At 38.4% G+C, this 18,058-nt stretch overlaps 1 long non-coding RNA gene across 1 annotated transcript; it reads right to left on the bottom strand.

Moving 5' to 3' along the window:
* Nucleotides 1-307: 307 nt before the first annotated feature.
* LOC143887345 (uncharacterized) lies at nt 308-2,520 on the bottom strand. The gene is made up of 2 exons (XR_013254137.1): nt 1,837-2,520; nt 308-1,509 (listed from the first exon to the last, which is right to left on the bottom strand). It is a non-coding gene; the product is annotated as an uncharacterized LOC143887345 (long non-coding RNA).
* Nucleotides 2,521-18,058: the final 15,538 nt, after the last annotated feature.

The raw sequence follows: 18,058 nt of genomic DNA, 5'->3' as shown, positions 1-18,058 counted from the left end.
CACATGTGCGCCATGCCCTGGTGTTATTCATCTGAAAATACAATGTTTCCATTTGTAATTTTTCTTGGGCGATATTTTTCCGCACCCTTGTAGGATAAATCGCACCCTGTTGATGTGATTTGACGTCAAAAAAGCGCAGACAAACATAAGATGGATGAAGGCAGACAAAAACCCTTCATGTCATATTACCGCAAGAGCCTAGACCCTTCTTTGTTTTTCTATGGCACTCACTTAAATAAGAACCAAACAACTTCAAGAAATAAGAAACATAGCAGTAAGAGAAGAGGCACGTATTACATAGAAGGTCACACAAAAGCAATATAATAGTTGGAATTAAATTAATCCAAGAACAATATAAAAAAAATCATTGACTGTCATAAAATAGAACTTTGTTTTGAAAAACTGGAGCTAAAATCTGTCAGTTCTTAACCACATAAGAATGTAAGCCTAAAATGAAAAACTCGGAGAGAAAGCTCTATCCCATAGAATGTAAACCTATAATGGAATCCGGCAAAGCATACGGCAAGCTGCCTGTAGAAAGAACTCACGCTAAGAAGTTCACATCCAGATCCTTCAATCAATGCTTATTGCCGTCTTTACTACAAATACTGATAATTCTGGGTGAAGTGAAGCTTGAAATATAGCGCAGCTTGAAATATAGTGGGGATAAACGCATCCGGAAACAGGGCGAGAGATTGCATAGGCAGATCAAGAACTATTATGAAGAAATCAATATAGAGATTAGCTGCAATGATAGAAACAATTTTGTTGATCCATTCACCTCTCCCATCTCACCAGCTAATAAAGAATTATAGAGCATTGCTGCTGCATGTGGCGAGCAAGCTCAACCTACTAATTCTACCTACTGATTCTGTTGCCTCAATCAGTGACAAAAAGCATCAGCTAGCCACATTGGTAACCTGCATAACCAAAAAAACAAAACAAAAAATATTAAAATTCCAAACTCCATTGCAATGGAGCAACACTCTATCATTAGACTTTGTGGTTTGTGAATCTCATACCTCTCAGAGTAATAAATTTGCCAATGAGTAGGCACATAGCAAGTAAGGTAGAATAAGCGAGCAATTGAATCAATGTCTACGAATATACTATAGCATTTATGTAAAAGAGCCTCTCTAACCATTTAAACCACCTCCATATCCATAACAGAGAGGGCAATGTCTACTCAAGAAACAGAAGTTTTATGAAACATGCTAGAGTTGATGAATTTAGAACATAAATTCCTGCAGCATGTAAAGATAGAAGAGGATCTCTTGTATAAGATTAGATGAATTTTTTCATACATTCTGAATCTGGAAAACACTTCAAATTATAAAGCAGCTCAGCTCACAAGGACAATTCCAACTAAAGAGGGTATTCATCACTTTGAAATTCCAATCAAACAAAGAAGAAGTAGCATCCACGGTAATCCGTCATATCTAAAACATATACTACATTGGAAACACATGTCTAGAGAAGATCATGTTCAATGAAGATCCTTGGCATTACCTGCAGATTGAGAAAAGGATTATCAAATTAAATAGACAGCAAGAACAACATTAACAATCAGCATTCAAAAAAAAAAAACAGAGAATAACATTAACAAACTTGGAAGTTGAAAATTTTGGGAGAATATAGAAGTCCAAACTTGGACTTCATGTAATTAAAACAGGGATGTTTTCATGGTTTTCATCGATTCAATTCATCAACAGTAAAAACAAATGCAAGACAATAGGAAAGATGCTCTTAACAATGCCATTGATTATATCCCCTAGACATAGTACAGAAACTTATATTGTTTCCCGTTTAAAAAAACTCCAGGTTGAACCTACTTACATGATCAAGAAATAACAAAGATCCCCATTAATGTTCTCCATGTTCTAATGCAGGAAGAAAGGGTTAAAAAGGGAAATCACATAATGTGGTAGTTGAAATTGTAGGAGGCATAGACATCCATTGTACCTTCAACAGAAAAGAAAATCCCACATTTATATAGTTTAATTGGAAGAAATCTCATGGAAATATTTCAAACATGGCAAGATTTGAGTACTCATCTGGTCTCTTTGCTTGAATCACCTTTTGGTGGGTTGGTTGAATGAGAGAGGGGTTTGAGATAGAGAGATGCATAAGGGCGTGGGCTTAGGGCAGGTTCGATAGAGAGAGAAATTAGTTCTGAAATCGAAGGTAAGAAAATTGGATAGCTACGTGTAAACAATAGTGAATTTAGGAGAAAAATAAATTACGAAATGCCCGCTTTTCCTTGTTTTAAAACCATAGTACAGAGGCTAAGGTCATTAGAAACCTTATAAATATGAATTGTTAAAGCGCTAAACGGTAAAAGTACATGAGAGAGAACGAAGGAGAGCCAAAAAAATCTCTGTTTTTTCTCTCGCTATATTGCTCGAGCTGGAGTCGATCGCCCTTTGCTAGAGATATTTGACTATTTACCTCCTTGATTTTGATTATTTTTTTCTGCATTCGTCTTCTAGCTGTTATGTTTGCTCCGGCGACCTCCTTTGTATTAACTCCTATCTTTCACTCTAAAAAAATTCCGTCCGTTCAAAAAAATAAATCTGTATTTATATATCATTATATATAACTAGAAATACCATATTGTAAATAAAATAAGGGAAATGTTATTAGCACTCCGGTATTTTGATGATGGCACTCCTCACTTTATGAAAAAGTACGGTATGGCCCGCACCATAGGGGGATCCAAACTGTCCATTAGATGGCCATAGCCTAAATAGGTTGTGCCCCAAAATCATTTCCATAGGTTGATCCTAACCCTCTAATCTATAGAGAGACTGAATATTATAGGGTTGATCCTAACACTCTATAGATAGAAACCCCGGTTTGCCTCCGAGGGTGGGAATGTCCCTCGGGGAAGATCTCGGAAACCCTGGTGTAGTTATCTCGTGGTTCTCACGTCCACGTTGCCGTAGCGTGGAGGGGCGAGATGGTCCACGTTACTTCCACGTGGAGGAGGAAATTGTTGGGGTTCCACGCAAAAGCAATAGTCCCACATCAGACATGTGAAATGGATGTGGATGGGTTATAAAGGAATGGGCACCCTCCCTCTAACGGATAGCTTTTAGGGGTGAGTTCTACCCGGTTATATTCCCAACAAAAATGTTTTAACTCTTAAATGAATGGGGGTATTTGTTTATGGAAAATAAGAGACAGGTACTTGAATTTCACTCATGAGAATTTTCCTTTTTATTTGAATTCTGGCTATTCCCAATGTTAGCGTAGATAGACTGGCTATTCCCTCCAACTGAGCACCTCTAAATGTAGAGATGCTTCTTACCTACCAAGCCATGGGACATGGCATGGCCTGAAATTCCATGCTCTAAACACAGTCATTTAATCTTTTTGTGACCACCCATCTTCCATTGGCAAATGGAAGGTAAACCAACTAATCCCTTTCATATCTGTTTTGCATAGTCATCATGTCTTAGCTTATGGAAGTTTGAGCTTGGTTGAGGCAGCTTTAGAGAGGGCTTAATATTTGTTTTAAATGTCATATGGTTTGAAAGTCTTACTCTTTAACAGTGTTGTGCACTGTTTTGTGTAGCTAAGTTTTTTTATTGGGATTTTTGCTGATTAGTCCCTACATGGCAAAATAATTGCTTATTAGTCCCTAAGAAAAGCACATTAGCTGAACAGTCTTACTTTTAGAAAATATTTGCTAAAAGGTCCCTAACACTCAAGAACTTCAATTTTCTCCGTTAAAAGTTTTAAAATGGCAAATTTACCCCCCCCCCCCCCCAAAACTCATTTAATCAGTTTTAACGTTTTTTTATTTCCCTTCCAATATTTTTTGAAAAAAAACTTGGAAATAAGCAACAATATTATCTCTTCCATATCTTTTGATTAGAGATGTTATTATATTCTTCCTCAAATAAAACCTAAGGAGATCACCATATCTTTTGCCTACTAAATAACTGCAAGGGGCCAAAATTCTTTCTATAGTAATCAGTGCATAAATTAACATTTTTCACATTAGCTAACCTGGCAAATCATTTTAAACCATTTGGGCATTGTAGGAGCCCAAATTTTTTGTTTTGGGTTTTTGATTTGCAGCACCACAATCGGCCACTCCCCTCCGTGGATCGACTTTTTCTGCAAATCGTCATTCATACACCTCCGGCTCTGGAGAAGCCACCGTTTTATCAATTGCAAAAGGTGAGTTCATATCTGCATTTTTGTATTTGATATTATCACTCTTTTCTGGATTGTGCATACTTTCTTCTCCACGATCATTGTGTGTGAGCTCTGCTTCCTACATCTAAGACAAATCTACTTTCTAAACGCCGCATGGTTCTTGATTTGTTTCTTCCTAATTTTCCTTAATCTTATTTGTTGATTCAATAGCGAGGTTTTGGTAGTAGTCTTTATCTATAAGAAGTTGATTTCTAATTTTGAAATCACTAAATAAGAATATTATCTTAAATTTTTTTCGTCTGCAAAAGAAAGTTGTTCATAGATACTTCAAAAAAAAAAAAAAAAATGTCCATAGATGTTACAATTTTAAGGAAAATTTCTTCAATTATCTTTTATCAAATTTTTCTTTGTTTTGCGTTCTGTGCAACGCACGGGTCTGCAACTAGTTCAGAAGAGAAATCACAATATTTGCAAAATAGATAAATGTTGAAGCTATGTTCACAAAGACAATATAGGAGGTCTTAGCATCTTTGGATAGGCTAAGGTTTCGTTTTGATTGTCGGAATCAGGAATCAGAATTATGTAATGATTCTATTCGGGATGAGAAAAAAAGTGTAATAAATTTTTCATTCCAACTGGGGTAAGATGAGATAAAAAAAGTAAAAAAAATTAATTTTTTTTCATATGAAATGTTTTGCCCTTAATACATGGCTAAGCAAAATGGGAGGAGGTAAGTTTGCTAATGAAAATTAAGACTTTCTAGTAGTCCGAGCAGGGGGTGGAAGGGAAGGAAAGAGGCAAGGGGAATAAGGTGATCAAGCCAAATGTTTCAGGGGGGTTGCACCTTATTTAATCACTTTTTGTAGGAAAATCTTATTTGATAAGGACACTCCTCTACTTGTTTCCACTTTCCTCTGGACTGCTACAATTCTTGAGTGCCGTAGTTAATGCAAGGGAGTGCAAGTATCATTTTCCTATTTCGAGTCTCGCATTTTGTTGGTTTTATAAACTTAAATTGGTGAAATGTTGACACCAATCTCCAACATACTCTAGTGGTTTGATTGAGGTCAGGATTTCCCACCAAGAGGTGTAGGGTTCAAGATCGGCAGAGAGAGGGGAAGAGAGAGAGAGAGAAGAAAAGAGGTATTCTAAAATACCTCGACTTTTTGTAGCTTATTACATGAACGCCACCAAGGGTAGTGGCCATCATGATATTGCCATTAACGGTCTCTAATATTGCTCATGTTCACAAGAAAATCTCTCTCTATTAAACCCTAGGATATTCTAAAATACCTCGACTTTTTGTAGTTTATTACATGAACGCCACCAAGGGGAATGGCCATCATGATAAATTGATAATGCCATTAACGGTCTCTAATATTGCTCATGTTCACAAGAAAATCTCTCTCTATTAAACCCTAGGATATTATTTAAAATCTTCTATCTCTCTCTCTAGCTCATCAGCTTTTAAAAATCTTTTAAATGCATGAAACCAAACTGAAATTTGAATTTTCGGTTCGGTTCGGCCAATTTCGCCACCCCTTACTCATAATCATTGGAAATCGGGGGCATCGGTTCGGTTTGAAATTTGAATCGGTCCGAAACCGAATTTTCAGTTTGGTTTCGGTTGGATTGCCACTAGGGCTGCAACTCGAGCCGGGTTTTACCCGACCCGCATCGACCCGAAAAGAAAATAGCCTGGGTTGGGTTCAGGTTTCATGGGTTTCGGGTCGAGCCGGGTTGAGCATTCAATAGCCCGCATGAATCTCGGGTCGAGCTGAGTTTGAAGGGGCCCGACCCGACCCGACCCGAGTTACGAGAGGGTTTTGCTTGTGCATGGGAAGTGAGATCCAAATGAGACCAAGATACGAGAGGGTTTTGCTTCATGTTCTAAAGGATCAATGGTCTTAGTCTTGTATACATGAGTACTTATACCTCTGATAGGACCCAGAAATAACTTTCTACCGTTAAGTTTCTACTTATGCCTCTTATAAGACCCAGAAACCATATAAGTTTCTACGTTCTCATTATCTGGCCTTTATGTAAGATGCTTTACAGTGAAGCAAAAAAGAAGTGGTTGGCTGGGAATTAGTTGGACGTTTGACGATCCGGTTGGAAAATAAAAATGTGGGTCATGAAAATGTGGGACCCACATATGTATTGTGTGGGGTCAAAACAACAAAGCTAGGGCTCTTGTTTTATCACATTATAATTTGGGGCACCACCTAAAGCTAACTTGGTATTTTAGTGCATTTACCAAAATTGGACGCCCAAGTAGTTTGCATTAAATACCTGAATTTACCCTTTCCTTTAAAATTCGTCCCCCTTTTTTAATCAAGGGTATTTCGGTCATTAAGAATTTAATTAGAATTAGGGCTTCTTTAGAAAGCCTATAAATAACCTCTTAAGGAGAATTTCCAACCATTAAGAAACCCTAAACCGTTTGCTCCAGCCGTAAGAGGAGATTTGCGTGGAGAAGAAGAAGAAGAATGCTATTTGGAAAGAGAGATCTCAGATCGAGGTAAGACTTATGATCTTTATTGATTAGATGAATAAAAAGAACCCTAAAACGAGGATCTAATTAGACTTGTTATGATAATTTAGATTGTTAGGTTTGATGTAAAGAATCATATAAGAATTTATGTATAGATTTATGGATCCCTATGAAACTAAGAATTTAGTTTTGAAACTCTAAGAATCTAGGCTTGGGTTATGCCCTAAAAGCTTAGATTAAATATGGTAATTAGATTTGAGGATTTTAGAGCTTGAAATTAGGTTCTATGGATTCCTCTCGTCAATACGAATTCAACAGATCCAACCTCGCGCGAATCGGAATTCAAACGAAGGAGTTATGGTCGTTTTAGTGCAAAAAGGTGAAAAATCGTGTTTTTGAGAAATCTGGGTTCGCGGGTGGGGCGGACGTCCATGATTACCACGTTTGGCGACAGTAGATCCTCGGACGTCCGCAATTATCGGACGGCCGGCGCGACAATTTTTCCAAAACTTCAGAAATTCATAATTTATTCGTTTCTTGTCTGTTTTCGACGTTCTTGTACTCTACGGGTATGCCGAAAACGTCATCTTTCTGTTAAAAATGGTTCCAAGAGGTTTTGAAAACTTTATAATGATGATGATCCTAAAATGCTAAGAAGAACCCTATGACGGTTTGCCAATTTTTCCCCGAAGAGGCACCAAAGGGTGTCTCGTGTTAGTAGGAATATGCATGTGTTTAATGAGAGTGAAATTAGCGATAAGACTCATGAAAATATTCGTACTTTTGATTGTAGGTGATTATAAAAAAGGGAAGTAGTTCGATTTCAAGGTACGTAATTTCGTACTACTTTAGTGCTGCGATTTACCTTTCGAACACTATGCCATTGTTGATTGTGAATCCCAAACTCTCTGAATCTTTGGAGCCATTGATAAGCTTTAAACATAACTTGGGTCTTGCATGCTAATTCTGCTATTTTCTGAATTCTATTGAATCTTAAGACAAAGAGACTTACATTGAATGCTTTTCCCAATATATGAAATTATTATGAAAACCCATTTGTGATTCCTTCACACTAATGAACTTTGACCACTGTGTGACCATCCGCATTGACAACCTTATGAAAAATCAATGTGAATTACTATCTTTTAATGTCATATGAACTCTATTGAACCCTGTTATCTAGTACATATTTCAGATGGAATAATTTGGATTTGTGAAACCCCTTCAGTTTTCCTAACTATATGAATCTTTGAGCTATCAGACATTCTCTATATATGAATCCTCTCTGGAACTTATGTGAAACACTCACTTTGAACTGTGAACACCTCCTTTTGGACTATGTGAACTTTGAACACCTTCTTTCGAACTGTGTGAACTTTGAACACCTATTGAGAGGCTTAGATTATATGAACTCAGAAAAAGACCCCGTCGGAGGGGCACAGGCTTTGGCCTATATATGAACATAAGAACTATGATCCCGCCAATGGGGGATAAACGTTGGCCCTGTCGACAGGTATATGAACCTAGGAACTAGTTCCGACACCGTGGGCGCTCAATTTACAAAGTTGCAACAAAGTTCGAGAAGGCCAATTATTATATCTCTTGAAGCCATATAATATTTGTAGTGGAAATGATTTTTTGGGCACAACCTAAAGGATTCATTTAGCCGACCCCAACTAGTTTGGGACAAAGGCTTGTTGAGTTGAGTTGAGAACCTATTTACGTTATGGCCCATCATATGGATGATTTGGATCATCCTATAGTGTGGTCCATACAGTACTTTTTGAAAAATAAGGGACTGGCTTACACCGTATAAAATCACTTCAAAAGAGAAACCACAATATTTGCAAAATTAGAGGAATGGTTTGTGTACAGCTCCACAGATAAGCTATATGTGCATGGCTGCACAAACCATTGGGGGGGGGGGGGGGGGGGAGGCATTTTTTGGGGATCCAAAGCATTCATTTGGAAGGCCCTTCCACGGATAGGGTGTGTACCAAAAATCAGCCTTTTAAGATCATCCTAACCCTGCCATTTGTGGAGGGGAAAAATGGGCAGAACAGTGTCTGTCCATTTTCCCCTCCAACTTTGATTAGGTTAGGATGATCCTATATAGCTGATTTTTGGTACACACCCTTCCAAATGAATGCTTTGGATCCCCCAAAAAATGGGGCCCCTACTATGGTTTGTGCAGCCATGCACAGATAAGCTATATGTGCAGATGCACACAAACCATTTTCTCTTGCAAAATAGATAAATGTTGAAACTATGTTCACACAGACAATATAGGAGAGGTCTCAGCATCTTTATATAGGCTAAGGTTTCGTTTTGATTGTCGGAATCAGGAATCAGAATTATATCATGATCCGATTCATATTCAGATCCTCCTTTAAACGGGGATGAGAACATAAATTTTTCATTCCAACTGGGGAAGATGAGATTAAAAAATGAAAAATAAATCTCATAAGAAATGTTTTGCCCTTAATAAGTGGTTAAGCAAAATGGGAGGGGTAAGTTTGCAAATGAAAATTACCACTTTCTAGTAGTCCGAGCATGGGGTGGAAGCCAAGGAAAGCGCCAAGGGGAAGGTCATCAAGACAAAGGTTTCAGGGGGTGTTGCACCTTATTTAATCACTTTTGTTTTTTAGGAAAATCTTATTTTGATAATGACACTCCTCTACTTATTTACACTTTCCTCTGGACTGCTACAATTCTTGAGTGCCGTAATTAATGCAAGGGAGTGCAAATATCATTTCCCTGTTCAGAGTCTCACGTTGTTTAGCTTTCATAAACTTACAATGGTAGAATGTTGACACCAACTTCCAACATACTCTAGTGGTTTGAGGGGATAACGACCTCTCACCAAGAGGTGTAGGGTTCAAGATTGGTAGAGAGAAAGGGTGAGAGATGATGAAGAGGTATTCTAAAATACCTCAACTTTTTGTCATTTATTACATGAAAGCCACTAAGGGTAATGATGGTTTGAGGGGGTTACGATCTCCCACTAAATAGGTTGTGCCCCAAAATCATTTCCATAGGTTGATCCTAACCCTCTAATCTATAGAGAGACTGAATATTATAGGGTTGAACCTAACACTCTATAGATCGAAACCCCGGTTTGCCTCCGAGGGTGGGAATGTCCCTCGGGGAAGATCTCGGAAACCCTGGTGTAGTTATCTCGTGGTTCCCACGTACACGTTGCCGTAGCGTGGAGGGGCGAGATGGTCCACGTTGCTTCCACGTGGAGGAGGAAATTGTTGGGGTTCCACGCAAAAGCAATAGTCCCACATCAGACATGTGAAATGGATGTGGATGGGTTATAAGGGAATGGGCACCCTCCCTATGACGGATAGCTTTTAGGGGTGAGTTCTACCCGGTTATATTCCCAACAAAAATGTTTTAACTTTTAAATGAATGGGGGTATTTGTTTATGGAAAATAAGAGACAGGTACTTGAATTTCACTCATGAGAATTTTTCTTTTTATTTGAATTCTGGCTATTCCCAATGTTAGCGTAGATAGACTGGCTATTCCCTCCAACTGAGCACCTCTAAATGTAGAGGTGCTTCTTACCTACCAAGCCATGGGACATGGCATGGCCTGAAATTCCATGCTCTAAACACAGTCATTTAATCTTTTTGTGACCACCCATCTTCCATTGGCAAATGGAAGGTAAACCAACTAATCCCTTTCATATCTGTTTTGCATAGTCATCATGTCTTAGCTTATGGAAGTTTGAGCTTGGTTGAGGCAGCTTTAGAGAGGGCTTAATATTTGTTTTAAATGTCATATGGTTTGAAAGTCTTACTCTTTAACAGTGTTGTGCACTGTTTTGTGTTGCTAAGTTTTTGATTTATGGTTTATGCCTTTTTTGATTGGGATTTTTGCTGATTAGTCCCTACGTGGCAAAATAATTGCTTATTAGTCCCTAAGAAAAGCATATTAGCTGAACAGTCCTACTTTTAGAAAATGTTTGCTAAAAGGTCCCTAACACTAAGGAACTTCATTTTTCTCCGTTAAAAATTTTAAAATGGCAAATTTACCCCCCCCCCCCCCCCTAACCCATTTAATCAGTTTTAACGTTTTTTTATTTCCCTTCCAATATTTTTGAAAAAAAACTTGGAAATAAGCAACAATATTATCTCTTCCATATCTTTTGATTAGAGATGTTATTATATTCTTCCTCAAATAAAACCTAAGGAGATCACCATATCTTTTGCCTACTAAATAACTGCAAGGGGCCAAAATTCTTTGTTTTGCGTTCTGTGCAACGCACGGGTCTGCAACTAGTTCAAAAGAGAAACCACAATATTTGCAAAATAGATAAATGTTGAAGCTATGTTCACAAAGACAATATAGGAGGTCTTAGCATCTTTGGATAGGCTAAGGTTTCGTTTTGATTGTGGGAATCAGGAATGAGAATTATATAATGATTCTATTCGGGATGAGAAAAAAAGTGTAATAAAATTTTCATTCCAGGTGGGGTAAGATGAGATAAAAAATGTAAAAAAAATTAATTTTTTTTTCATATGAAATGTTTTGCCCTTAATACATGGCTAAGCAAAATGGGAGGAGGTAAGTTTGCTAATGAAAATTACGACTTTCTAGTAGTCCGAGCAGGGGGTGGAAGGGAAGGAAAGAGGCAAGGGGAATAAGGTCATCAAGCCAAATGTTTCAGGGGTGTTGCACCTTATTTAATCACTTTTTGTAGGAAAATCTTATTTTGATAAGGACACTCCTCTACTTGTTTCCACTTTCGTCTGGACTGCTACAATTCTTGAGTGCCATAGTTAATGCAAGGGAGTGCAAGTATCATTTTCCTATTTCGAGGCTCTCATTTTGTTGGTTTTATAAACTTAAAATGGTGAAATGTTGACACCAATCTCCTACATACTCTAGTGGTTTGATTGAGGTCAGGATTTCCCACCAAGAGGTGTAGGGTTCAAGATTGGTAGAGAGAGGGGAAGAGAGAGAGAAGAAAAAGAGGTATTCTAAAATACCTCGACTTTTTGTATTTTATTACATGAACGCCACCAAGGGTAATGGCCATCATGATAATGCCATTAACGGTCTCTAATATTGCTCATGTTCACAAGAAAATCTCTCTCTATTAAACCCTAGGATATTATTTAAAATCTTCTATCTCTCTCTAGCTCATCAGCTTTTAAAAATCTTTTAAATGCATGAAACCAAACTGAAATTTGAATTTTCGGTTCGGTTCAGCCAATTTCGCTACCCCATACTCATAATCATTGGAAATCGGGGGCATCGGTTCGGTTTGAAATTTGAATCCGTTTGGTAAAACCAAACCGAAACCGAATTTTCAGTTTGGTTTCGGTTGGATTGCCACCCCTACCCTCAGGCTAGTAAAAGCCATATATATGCAAATTTCTCCCTATCAAGCCCATAACTAATTTGTTTAAAACGATGTAAATGTCCCCGATAAAGAGATTATTTAAACCTTATAAGTGTAAATATCTCTACATAGCAAATAATTAAATTAAAGAAATTATTTAGTATTATAAAAAATACTACAATGTAATTTGAATGTATGTAAATCCAAAAAAAAAAAAAAGTAGCTCCAGGCCCATGGATGTCACATGTAAAAAAACAAAATTGATATAATGGGCAACTACAAGTTCAACCTATTGCAATTTTGTCCCACAACGATTGAATGATCCTAGAACCTTCATCAAATATTCGATAAGGCGTCTTTAGGAACTTGTCAAGAAACCTTGATCATGTATGCCAAATCATGGGACCTTATAGTTTCATTTAAAGATTAAATACTTTAATTTTAGGGTTTTGTTTCCGGCATAGTTTTACCTGATAAATATCTTAGATATATTTTTAGTTTCCGACTCTAGTTTTGCTCAGAAAAAAATCAGTCATAAAACACATTTGTTTTTTTTTTTTTGATGACGTAGGATGTCCCCACCCCCTTCGGGAGTAGGACTAGTCCCTACGGATACACGCAATGACCCGCTCACCACGTGTATCAGGTAAGTCGGAGGCGGGATTCGAACACTCGTCAATAGGGAGCAAACCCGTGACTTAATGCCGAAGAGCCAACGCCTCGGTGGGTTCCTTGTGCGTGTCAAATATATACATTTCTCGCATTGTGCGTGTCAATTTCTTAGTCGCTTGTGCGTGCCATTTTTTATATCTATTACATAACTTATATATCTTTTAAGCTCCGACTATTTCTACCAAATCAAAATTAGTCATAAAACATGCATTTTTCAGATGACTAACATTTGTTAATAGCATGTGCCATTTGCCATTTTCATGTAGCTATAAAGTGAATAATATTTATAAGGTATTTACTATTTAGTAGTTAAATGAAACTTTACATCAGTAAGGTCTTAAATGACCTCGACGACCACCCAAGTTTTCCAATATACATTCGAGCGAAAAAATATATGTTTTTAAGACTTATTTTCAAAGAACCTAATACTCCGACATCGAGTTTATTCTCCCCAAGAATTTTACCTAGATGACCATTGTCCCATTCCGCATGGACACCAATATATAATTAAGAGCATTGCCTACCAAAAATATCAAGGGCGTATTTTTCTGTTTTTTTTTTTTTGGTAGGCAAGCTGGGATTCACCCTCTGACCTCAAGGTCTCAGAACAATGCCTCAACCAATTGAGCTAGAGGCCCAACATCAAGGGCTTAGTTTTTCTAAATAAGACCCTAAAGATACTTTAATGATCAAGATTTTGGAATCTTACCCTTCAAAAAAAGAAAAAGAAAAAAAAGATCAAGATTCTAGGATCATCCAATGTATCATGTGCAACCAATTGCAACATATGAATTGAACTAGGAGTTGTCCATCACATCAACAAAATTGGATTATCTCTCTATGTTGTAGGAACTTGTGATGCTCTCTTCACTCTCACCAACTCAAGTCTCCCTCACCCTCTTTAGACCCTCTGCTACAATTAGGCTTACAAATATTTCATGGAATAATTTCTCATGATTACCAAACATGGCCTTATAGGGTTTTAGATAACCTAGGAGTTTAATCGAAAGATTTATGCTTCGAGGAGCAAAAGTATATCTTATTAACCATATTTCCTCAGAGTGAATAAGAATCAATCGTCATAGGATAAAACTTTTCAGACGACGCTTTATTAATCTTTTTGTGGGGGTCAGTTTGGTTGCGCCCTTGTAGCTGGTTTTTGTATGCCGCACTTCATTCTATCATTCCTCACTTGAATATGTTTTGTTCTCCGGAACAAGATTGAAATATATAGCCAAGGGCATTTTAGCCGAAGTGATGTTTACGCCGCTGGTGATGGAATATATAGAGGGTGTTTTTTGGAGGGGTCTATACATTAGGTTCCCTTCTTGAAGAGGTATTTATTGAATCTCTACACAGAATTGTGAGAGAAATAATCACTTAAATCTCAATTTTAATTATCTTACATTTATGCTCACTACTCATTTTGAATGAAATATACTAAATTCAATGAACCAAACATATTAATGAAGGCCCTACTTGCCTTATAAACTTAGTTTTTGGGATTCAAATATGCTATTAATATCCAATGAAGAGTAATTAAAATGCGAGGAGTAATATAATACTGCAAGGGAGTGTAATTATCATATCCTTATTTGTGTGCCGGCACAATATATTTTAAGAAAGGATGCTGGCCAGAATGGACACATATATGCGTCCATTTTGGACACGGTGTGCCCAACAAAACGAAGGGCTAGGATGACCCTTTGGTGCTGATTTTTTGGGCACACCCTATCTATGTTAAGACCTATCAAATGAATGCTTTGGATCATCCAATTAGAGTGGGCCCACTGTATTTTTTTAAAGGGAGGAGTAGATAAGCTTATCTAGGGGACCGAGTAGAAACACTTTCCTCATATATATATACACACACACACACCCTAGAGTGGGGAAGTCCTCTAGTGTAATTATGACTACTCTATTTTTGCTATCTATCGTCAATTTATTGTTTAAATTGTAATGGGTTAGTCAATGGAAAATTGGGGCTACATAATTTCCAATTTAGCATCTATTTTCCTTGTTAGATTTGATGATTTACGTTTTGTTGTTGTCTTGTAACCTTCTTCCTAAAAGAGACTTCAAGTGTGTTGCTTTGGGTTATCCATTTGCAAGCCATGTTTTTATGCCCTTTGTTTTTTATGAATTGTTTTAAGTACGAATACTGGTGATGATTCTGACCCAGATCTGATATGTGGAATCATCTTGCACCATTTGGACTAAGATTGTTCGGGAGACATGGTCAAAGCTCGTCTAAGATTATATCCGAAAAGCTTTCTAGCAGGAAAATTTGGTTGCATAGACCATATATGGATGCTGTTGGGGTTCCACTCAAAAGCAATACTCCCCATCGGACATGTGAAATAGATGTGGATGAGTTATAAGGGAATGGGCACCCTCCCTCTAACAGCTAGCTTTTAGGGGCGAGTTCTACCCTGTTAGATTCCCTACAAATGGTATCAGAGCTAGGGCGTGGTAACTCCCGGGAAAATCTCGGTAACCCCGGTGTGCCTCCGAGGACGGTGGAATTCCCTCAGAGAGGATCTCATGGTTCCCAAGTTGCCGCCGCGTGGAGGGGGGTGATGGTCCACGTTGCTTCCGCATGGAGGGGGAGATTGTTGGGGTTCCACGCAAAAGCAATAGTCTCACATCGGACATGTGAAATGGATGTGGATGGGTTATAAGGGAATGGGCACCCTCCCTCTAACGGATAGCTTTTAGGGGTGAGTTCTACCTGGTTAGATTCCCTACAAATGGTATCAGAGCTAGGGCGTGGTAACTCCCGGGAAAATCTCGGTGACCCCGGTGTGCCTCCGAGGATGGTGGAATTCCCTCGGAGAGGATCTCGTGGTTCCCAAGTTGCCGCCGCGTGGAGGGGCGAGATGGTCCACGTTGCTTCCGCATGGAGGGGAAGATTGTTGGGTTCCACGCAAAAGCAATAGTCTCACATCGGACATGTGAAATGGATGTGGATGGGTTATAAGGGAATAGGCACCCTCCCTCTAACAGCTAGCTTTTAGGGGCGAGTTCTACCCGGTTAGATTCCCTACGGATGCCATGAAAGTATTTTCCGTGGAATGTTTATAGTGGTGGTAGAGATGCCATGAAAGTATTTTCCATGGAGTGTTTATAGTGGTGGGAGAGGGACTAGAGGGTGGTAGTGAGAGAGAATTGAGAGGGCATGAGTGAGTAGAGGACTAGAAGTAGATGAAAAACATGGAAAAGAAAAGGTCTACTCAAAATTAGATTTTATTTTTGTTTTCCTTATTTTAAGCCACTTTTAGATCATTTATTTCACCGGAATCCATTGATTGCTGCATGAAACGAGCTAATAATCTTTGGTGGAGTACTACAACGATGAGTGCTTCAATTGGCTAAAATTTTTAAATCTCAAAATGTCCAAAATGACAATGTCTTCTACTTCTAAAAACAAAAAGTCTGAAAAAAATTGAAAATGACCAAGGCCCTCGGCAGCCTCTAAAAATGAAAATAAATCCTCTCTCTCTCTCTCTCCAGGTTCAGACTACAGAGGTTATATTAGAACTTAAAGAATATTGCTAGACAACGGTCTTGTTGGTATGGCAAATACTGGTAAAAGTATTCTTCTGGGGGCCATTTTAAGGGCTAAGCCTGTTGTAGGCCATTATCGTGTACAACTCTAAGGCCAAGTGTAGGGAATCTAAACTACAAAGACTTCTTTCCAGTCATGGTGGCCTGTCATTCCTGGGCTTATAAAGGTAGCATATTAGAGTGGGAGAAAGGGCCTTCCACCATGGAACAGTGGGGAGATTTAAATTTGGAAGTGTTTGATCCCCAAAATTCAATGCGAAGGGGTAATCAATTTGTCCCTAGGATTGGATTCCAAGCGATTGAGAAGATGAGAGGAACAAACTTCTTCCTTAGACTGTTAATGCCTTTTTAAAGAAATACAAGACTTTCGGTTACCAAAATAGAGTCCTAAATGTAGAATAATGCAGGAATGCAAATGGCCACAGTAAATCATTAGACATTCAGTCAAATACAAGAAGAGTATGAACAAGCACTAGTGCATTGATAGGTCATTAGAAACTAAAAGGATGATTCCATTTCTTCTAGAGTACCGCCTCCCCATTTGCTTCGCGTCTAACATGCTTACACACTTGACATGGAAATGAGATCAGAAATTTCCTCAAAGTAACTCAAAAATCTCCACGGGGGAGCCACTCTCGCCGTTAACCAACTAATTACATTTGAAGAATCTCCTTCCACAATTACCCTATCATAAGAATCATCACTTAGTCGCTTAATCCCCTGATATGCAGCCCTTACTTCCGCTTCAAATGAATCAGTCCTTCCAATTGGACCTGCAAAAGCCGACGATACCCCCCTCGGGAGTCCCTACAAAGTCCTCCAATCCCAGCTGGACCCGGATTACCTAGGCAGGACCCATCCAAATTTAATTTAAGAAAACCTTCAGGAGGGGCTTCCCATTTCTGACTTCTCTTCTCTCTCCTCAAACCTTCAGAGCACACAATGCACCAGCCCTGTCAAAGATCGAATAATGATACGAATGTGAACGGAGGGATGCTCTTCACGCAATAAATAACTAAGGCTATGATTTTATTATATAACCAATACGATGATTTTGCCACTCCTTCGAGAACTCTCAAGTTTCTTTCCTTCCAAATGACCCACCACAAAGCTATTAAACATAACCTCCAAAGCACCTTCCCTTTCTTCTTCCAGGGCACAAAATCCCAACTCGAAAATAGATCTGCTATAAACCTTAGAAAAACCCAATAAATGCCAAACCTATCCAGAATGAAACCCAAAATCTCCCTTGTTACCTTGCAATGAATAAAAAGGTGGTCAATCGATTCCCCAACCTCCAGACAAAGCGAGCAATGGACCACCAGGCACATACCCCTTTTTCTTAGAAACTCAATGGTCTGAATCCCCCCATTACATACTGCCCAGCTGAAAAAAGATATCGATGGAGGGCCATGAAACATCAGCAGAGATAGGGGATCCAAAAGCAGGCAGCAATTGATAATAAAAGGATTTCACGGAAAAGAAGCCAGATGAATCCCATATCCATATCCTTTTGTCCACTCCACTTCTTTTTATATAGCACCCCTCAAGGAGTTGAAGCATCTGAGAGATAAACGGTAATTCTCGCTCAAAGAAATTTCTTCTGAAACAAGGATTCCAAACCACCTTGTTGTGAATTCTCTCGAAGCAATCACACCTTCACTTCTTTGTCCAAGGCCACCAAGAACAACACAGGGAATGGTTTAGCGGAACACCATGAGTCCAACCAAAATTTGATACAATCTCCTATATATAGTTTAAACCGAATTCCCGCCTCAAAGCTTTGCTTGAACCTCAGAATAT

This window comes from Tasmannia lanceolata, unplaced genomic scaffold, assembly GCF_043159265.1.
Source record: "Tasmannia lanceolata isolate RefF3 unplaced genomic scaffold, GAP_Taslan_0.1 ptg000012l, whole genome shotgun sequence".
NCBI classification, from domain to species: domain Eukaryota; kingdom Viridiplantae; phylum Streptophyta; class Magnoliopsida; order Canellales; family Winteraceae; genus Tasmannia; species Tasmannia lanceolata.
Note: the sequence above shows the minus strand (reverse complement) of the source record. Positions and strands in the feature narration are given on the sequence as shown.